Below are 6508 nucleotides of genomic sequence, written 5' to 3'. Positions count from 1 at the left end.
CCCAGATCAGCTAAGGATACATGGCTGAGTTATGGGGTTGTATGAGTCAATTGGCAAAAGAAATTTAAAAAGATAAAAAAAAATCCAAATAAAAGAGAAAAAAATAACGTGAATGAAATGTAAAATGTCAAAGTCTTATGTGAGAAAATATAAGGAAAAATAAACTTATAGAAGGTCCTTGAATCAAGGCCCAATTAAAGTGATTTAAGCAATTATGTAATTACTCATTCAGAAGCCATGACTACAGAAAGTTGCCACACTTACAAGAGAAAGAAAAGGACCAAATTTCGTGTGAAAAGGGAAATGTCTTTCCCTGGTCTGATTTGCCTGCACTTCTCAGGGATAGGGTGAGCCAAGATGATGGCCAAACTTTGGTACTTGACTAGGATGAAGCTCAGGGAAGTCTGGCCTCTAACATATGTCAGAACAGCCACAACCTCAAACCTCACACTAAGTTCAAGTCCTTTAGTATTGGCATAGAAGTTCAACAATCCTACCTGGATTGATATGGTGTTTTTTTTTACCTTGTGCTGCTAGGCACTGTGCAGCTTCTCACCAATCCCATTGGGACTGGGTGGTCTCCTTGACCTTGTGGCTCTTTTGTTCCCTTCTCCTGGAATCAGACAGAATCCTTAATCACAGTCCCATGATATTTACCAATAATTGGCAGGTTACCATAGCCTAAAGCTTTTTTTTTCTATATGAATTAATATTACAGCAGTTATATATTTATATTAAACTTATATTGCTGTAAAACCAAAAGGGATTAACATTGATTATATGTACTTTAAGTACAAGAAACGAGAAAAAAAGAAAAAATAAAAAAAGTCAAATACTGTATTGCACATAGAAGGGAAAAATAATAAAATAATGTTTTAAGAAATCAAAAATATATATAGCTTGGATTTAGTGAAAGGTTTTTCACCCCAAAATAAGATCCATTTCCTTTTAAACTTTGCCATGAACTACTGTGAATGCAAATGATTTTTATAAAATAGCAGATTTATAATGCAATTCAAATAAAGTACCAAAATTTCCCAAATACAATAACATATTTAAAGACAATAGCAAACAAATCCATTTCATATATAACCACTTGCTGTGATGTTTAAAAAAAAATGTATACTTGTCACAATTCAACAGGTATAGCAAATCATTCAACCTTGGCTGAGATATTTTAACAAAATCTATTACTGCCTCCACACAAATGTGGGGCAGAGCCTAAAAAGATCTGATAAAAATTTTTTTGGGTCTAAAATATCAACAGGAATTCTAGATCCTTCTGATGAGAAAGTAAATTAAAATAAAGAGTTAAAATATCAAGCATACAGGAGCTCTTATGCATTCCTGCTTTTATATATGAGGAATCTGGGTAAGAAATTTCTATTTATTTTCTCTACCTTTTTAAGACAACATTCTTTATTATATATATAAAAGATCATTCGGAAGTTACTAGGTATCCTAAAGTCAATTTTAAAGACTTCTTATAAAATTACAATTTAAATTCTTAAGGCATCATAGTCTTCAAGGTTGTATATGTTATAAAAAGAGAGAGGAAGATAATCTCTATACTGCTACTAATATTACTAAGGCTAGTTATTATAGTTGTTATTAATCTGTATATAATCTGAGTAAGCTGTGGTTTGGTTCCCCTGATGGCTGGTGCAGGGACACCCGAGTCCTGCCACCCAGCTGGATGTTATAATAACTGTCCTTTATAACAATGCCCAGGCAGGATCCCTAAAGGTCAATGGATGGGTAACCCTTTCAGGTCCCACCTGGGGTTGATTGATTATTGGTATTAGGCTCTATCAGCCTTGGATAACATTCATCTGAATGCGTTGCTCTCTCCCCAGAGTGGTGATGGAAAAACTACTCCAGGAAGGTACTTAATAACTTTTATCTATGCTGTATACAAGGGAAAGGAATGATCAGGAATGGGTTGGGGAATAGGAGACCTTATCACTAAATCTATGGCTGTCAGTAATGATGGGCTTGTTCTTTACCTTCTCTGGCTCAGCCTGGCCAGAGCCAACCCAGAGTAAGCAAACTGTTTGGATGATACAAATATTGATGATGGTTTCTCTCAGCTTTTTACTGCTAGTTGTTTTGCCAGTCCTATAGCCTTCAGGAAATACCACCCTTGCCACCCTCTTCTTCTTCTCCTACCCACTTCCTAGATTCCCCCCCTCCCCGGGCCCAGGATACCTAAATATCTAGAGATGGTTTAGGTGCCTAAATATCTAGGGAATTCAGAGAGAATCAGAGGATCCATGGTGTGACCCACAGGTCAATCAATGTTCAAGATCAAATGTCCAAGGCAAGAGTTTAGGCAAAGCTCAGCCAAAGCAAAGTTAAAGCCAAAAGGGTCCCCAAAAGACCAAAGGGGTCCCTCTCAGGGGGCTGCCAGGTTATTAATATCCTTTCTGGCCAACTGCCTTTCCTCCTGTCCTCATGGCCTCTGGGAACATTCCGATGTCTCCAACTGTCTTCACCTGTCAATCAAGGTGAGACTCTCAGCTCCCAGAGTCTGATTATGACATATACAATTGTCAAGATAGAATAAAAACTGTTAAGGCAACATGTGATCTCGGTAGTTGAGATGACAAATTCAGTATACATAAGACTTATGGGCTTTTACAACTTAAAAAATGTTTGTATAAGATGTTCATGGTCTTTTTACAATGATATATTTTTCAGTAAAATCATAGGGAAATGGTACAGATAAAGAATCACATAACTGAATAGATATCAATTTAGCTTAAATACAGATGAATTAAAAATAATTTAAACCTTAAAGAAATCAGGAAATACAATAATATAAGTGGATGACAAATTACAAGCAGTGTAGTTTAAAAAAAAACGTTTCTACCAATCAGAATAGACTTGTTCACTATTAAAGAGTTACAATAAAATCATGAACAGAATTTATCTAGCAACCAAAAGCTTAGTTTAAAATGTTTCAGTGAAACAGAAAGATATTGATCAGACTAATATATGAACTTAAAATAGCAAAATTAAATCATAAAACAACACTCAGCAAAGTACAATAAGATTCAGAGACTTTCAAAAAACAGTGGAATCTGAGGAGGCTTAAAATCCACCTCCACTCTTTTAAAAGTTCCATTCAAGTTCCTTTTGTCAGAGCTCTGCACTGAGCATAGTGCAGATGACCCTCATAATGGATATAGTTCAGAGGTTGGGCAGGCCCAAATGGCCAGTGTGTGTAGGGGGATGAATTTCTCCCCTGAGTCTCAGGCAAGATAATTGCAAGGAATGGTAGGAAGAAAAAACATCCTAGAACTGGGGTCTGTTTAAAATAGGCAATGTGGGTCATGCTTGCCATTCTACTTCCTGTTTGAAGAGTAAAAACTAGGGCCCTCATGGAAGCCAATTGGGGCAGGGACTAGAAAAGCCCCTGGCTATAAAACTCAGGTGGAGAGGCTCATTGGGACTTGTCTAGACAAGCAGCTAGGTCAGGCTTGAAAAAAAAAACCATGTGGAGGGCTGGTGGGCATAGCAGCTCTCCTCCATTAAAAGAGATTGTCTAAGAGGAAACACACCCAGGAAATTCTCTGGTGTGCACAATGAAAAAGAAGGGGTTTATACTTCCCAAGTTTCAAGCAGCAGCAGCAGCTTAGCAGGATCAGCTGGAGTTCAGGTGGAGCAGCTAGAGTTCAGGCAGGGGTCTGGCATCCGAGGGGATGGGGAATGTAAGGCAGGAATAGGGAACAGCTTCCATGGAGGGGCTGATGGGGGTGGCCTGCACAGGCTGGATTGGCAGCCATGGGGAGCAGGAATGTAAGAAACGGCAAACAGGAATAAGCTGCTGGAAAAATGACTTTCCCCTTTCCTGGAAAAGTAGCCGGGTGCAGAAAAATAACTTTCCCCTTTCCCTGAAAAGTAGCCAGGTGGCTGGGGAGAATAGGGAGAAGAGAAAAAACAAAAACAAAGACACAAAAATGGCAGAAGCAGGCCTGAAGCTCCAGAGAGGATCTGGAGTTGTCTCAGTTTTGCCTGTGGGGGGAGGGTAAAGATCATGGCAGAAGAAGCATGGCTTGTTAGGCTATCTGAAAAACTGAGGATTACTTCTTTAAACTTCTGGTCACCAAAAATGTAAGAAATAAAATGGATATAAAAGGATAGATTTAAAAATATTATGGTTTTAAAAGATTTATTGGTAGCCATTAGAAAAATGGAGTCATGTGCCATGCAAGCTTAAGCTGTTTGAAAGACCCACCATTACCTCTACCACCATGCTGCTTCAGCCTGAAAAGAGAGCATGCAAGCCCAGCCCACTCATTTTTTTTTTTGTTTTTTTGTTTTTTTTATTTTTTAAACCCTTTATTTCTGTGTATTGACTTATAGGTGGAAGAGTGGTAAGGGTAGGCAATGGGGGTCAAGTGACTTGCCCAGGGTCACACAGCTGGGAAGTGTCTGAGGCCGGATTTGAACCTAGGACCTCCAGTCTCTAGGCATGGCTCTCAATCCACTGAGCTACCCAGCTGCTCCCACCCAGCCACTCATTTTTAACCTCTGGTCCACATCATTATGTAACTGCCCATGTCATTACATAGGCCAGGAATCATGGGAAATGTAGTTTGAAAGACACCTAAAAGTTCCACAGGAAGTTTAGATCAGAGACCTCAAATTTCAATTACACAGTTCCATTTCCAATTTTACAGACTTAAAACTTCTTCTTCCCAACATTCATTACATTTTAACTCAGTGCTTGCTTCAGTAGCACATATACTAAAATAACATTTTCACATTTTTACTTGGGAGCTCAGAATCTTAGATTATACAGAATCTTAGTGCTTCATCATATCTTTCTTCTAAAAGCTGGTATTAAATCCTCATAAGTTATCGAACCATTACAAGCCATTAAACAGCCAGCAATTATTATGAGTTTGCTTCTCATCTCTTTTTTAAATCAAAACTTTCTGCTAATCAGACTGGCTACATTAATTAATAAAAATATTATATTCTCCATTTTAATTTACTCAAATGATAACCATTCTTGATATGTTCACAAATTTCAAACAATTGTCTCTCATTACTAAATTGATGCAGAATAAAACTTTTCTGGAATCTTATAAACTGATAGACAATTCACTAAATCATCTTTACATTTATTTCCCTTGGTTCCATGAGCACATTTCAAAATCACTTGTGATTTTCTAAAACCACAGAAACACATATTCCAACCCAGAAATTAACACCATTTAAAAATCCAATTGTGAGATCAAAACATCTCTTCCTGTCCTTATTTCCAACCCCTTTTCTCTGTGGCCAGCAGAGGAGGTGGAAAAATGTTGAATAGAACTTTTCCCAGGCTCTGTCTTCTAAAAAGCAGAGGGCAAAATCCCTTTTCACTTAGTACAGTTCAAGAAACTCAAAATTCACACCAAAGTTTCTCCCTTTTGAATCTTTTAACTCATTCTTTTGTCTTTCAATTCCCTCATGTTCCAGAATCATGGGGGAGTGGGGGAAAGAGACAGTTACCTCATCAATCACAGAGGTTTCTCTCCAACCCCTAACGTGTGCACACATAAGAACATTGAATCACAAAAAAACAGACAATAAACAGTTAAATAAACTTTGAAACATGTTTCAGCAGTGTTCCTGGGAATAGGAGGTCCCACAACCTCATTCAGCAGTTTTTACAATTGTGTTCTTCAGTATAAAAATAGGTATATTTGAGAGGGTTTGTGTTGGAGAGAGTGACAGACCTGGATGTGAATATCTGTCAACTCCTCTCTCAATACACTACTTTTACTAAAGACAACAGAGGAGGTTTCTCTGGAATGATGGACATCCAGAGAATGGGAGCTGTCCCTGAATGCTAAAGGGAAGGCTTTCCTATTTGGAGAGGTGGGTGGTAATGCTGGTAGATCAAGCATGGACCCTCTCCCTAGAGAAGCCTTCCCCATGGCCAATGTAAGCACTGCAGGGGGTCTTGCTCAAATGGAGTCTGAGCAGAGTAGCTGCTCAAACCCTTTTCCCCTTTTTGCCTCGTGTAATGATTTTCTCCTTGATCTGACTGCAAATTGGTTTATTTTGTAGATGAACAAGGTAGCTGGAGAAGGGAGAGAATAGAGGAGTCAGGGGGGCCCCTAAAAACCCAAGTCCATGGTCCTTCCCCCTGAGAAGCCAAAATCAGGCTCGACTCAGAGGTTCACCATCCTGTCCCCTTCTAATTAAATCTTATCATAAATCTAAACTAACTATAAACACAAGGTAGGGTCCTATGTATGACAAGGTATGAGCAAAGTCTTCTTGGCATCCACTCAGAGAGTGCTAGACCTCTCAAGTTTGGAGAACTCAATCTCCTGTGGATGCTAGAGATGACAATCAGGAAACCATTGGGAATAACAGAGATCAGAGATCCTAGGATATGGCTCTTGAATCGGTCAGGGCTCCACTCTCCACACCTTGCTCCTCAAGCTCCCCTGATCAGAAGCCCCTCCTTCAGAATATCACTCTCCCACGATCCTTTGTTTCCTCT

This window comes from Gracilinanus agilis, chromosome 1, assembly GCF_016433145.1.
Source record: "Gracilinanus agilis isolate LMUSP501 chromosome 1, AgileGrace, whole genome shotgun sequence".
NCBI lineage: Eukaryota > Metazoa > Chordata > Mammalia > Didelphimorphia > Didelphidae > Gracilinanus > Gracilinanus agilis.
The sequence above is the reverse complement of the archived record's forward strand: the minus strand, read 5'-3'. Positions refer to the sequence as shown.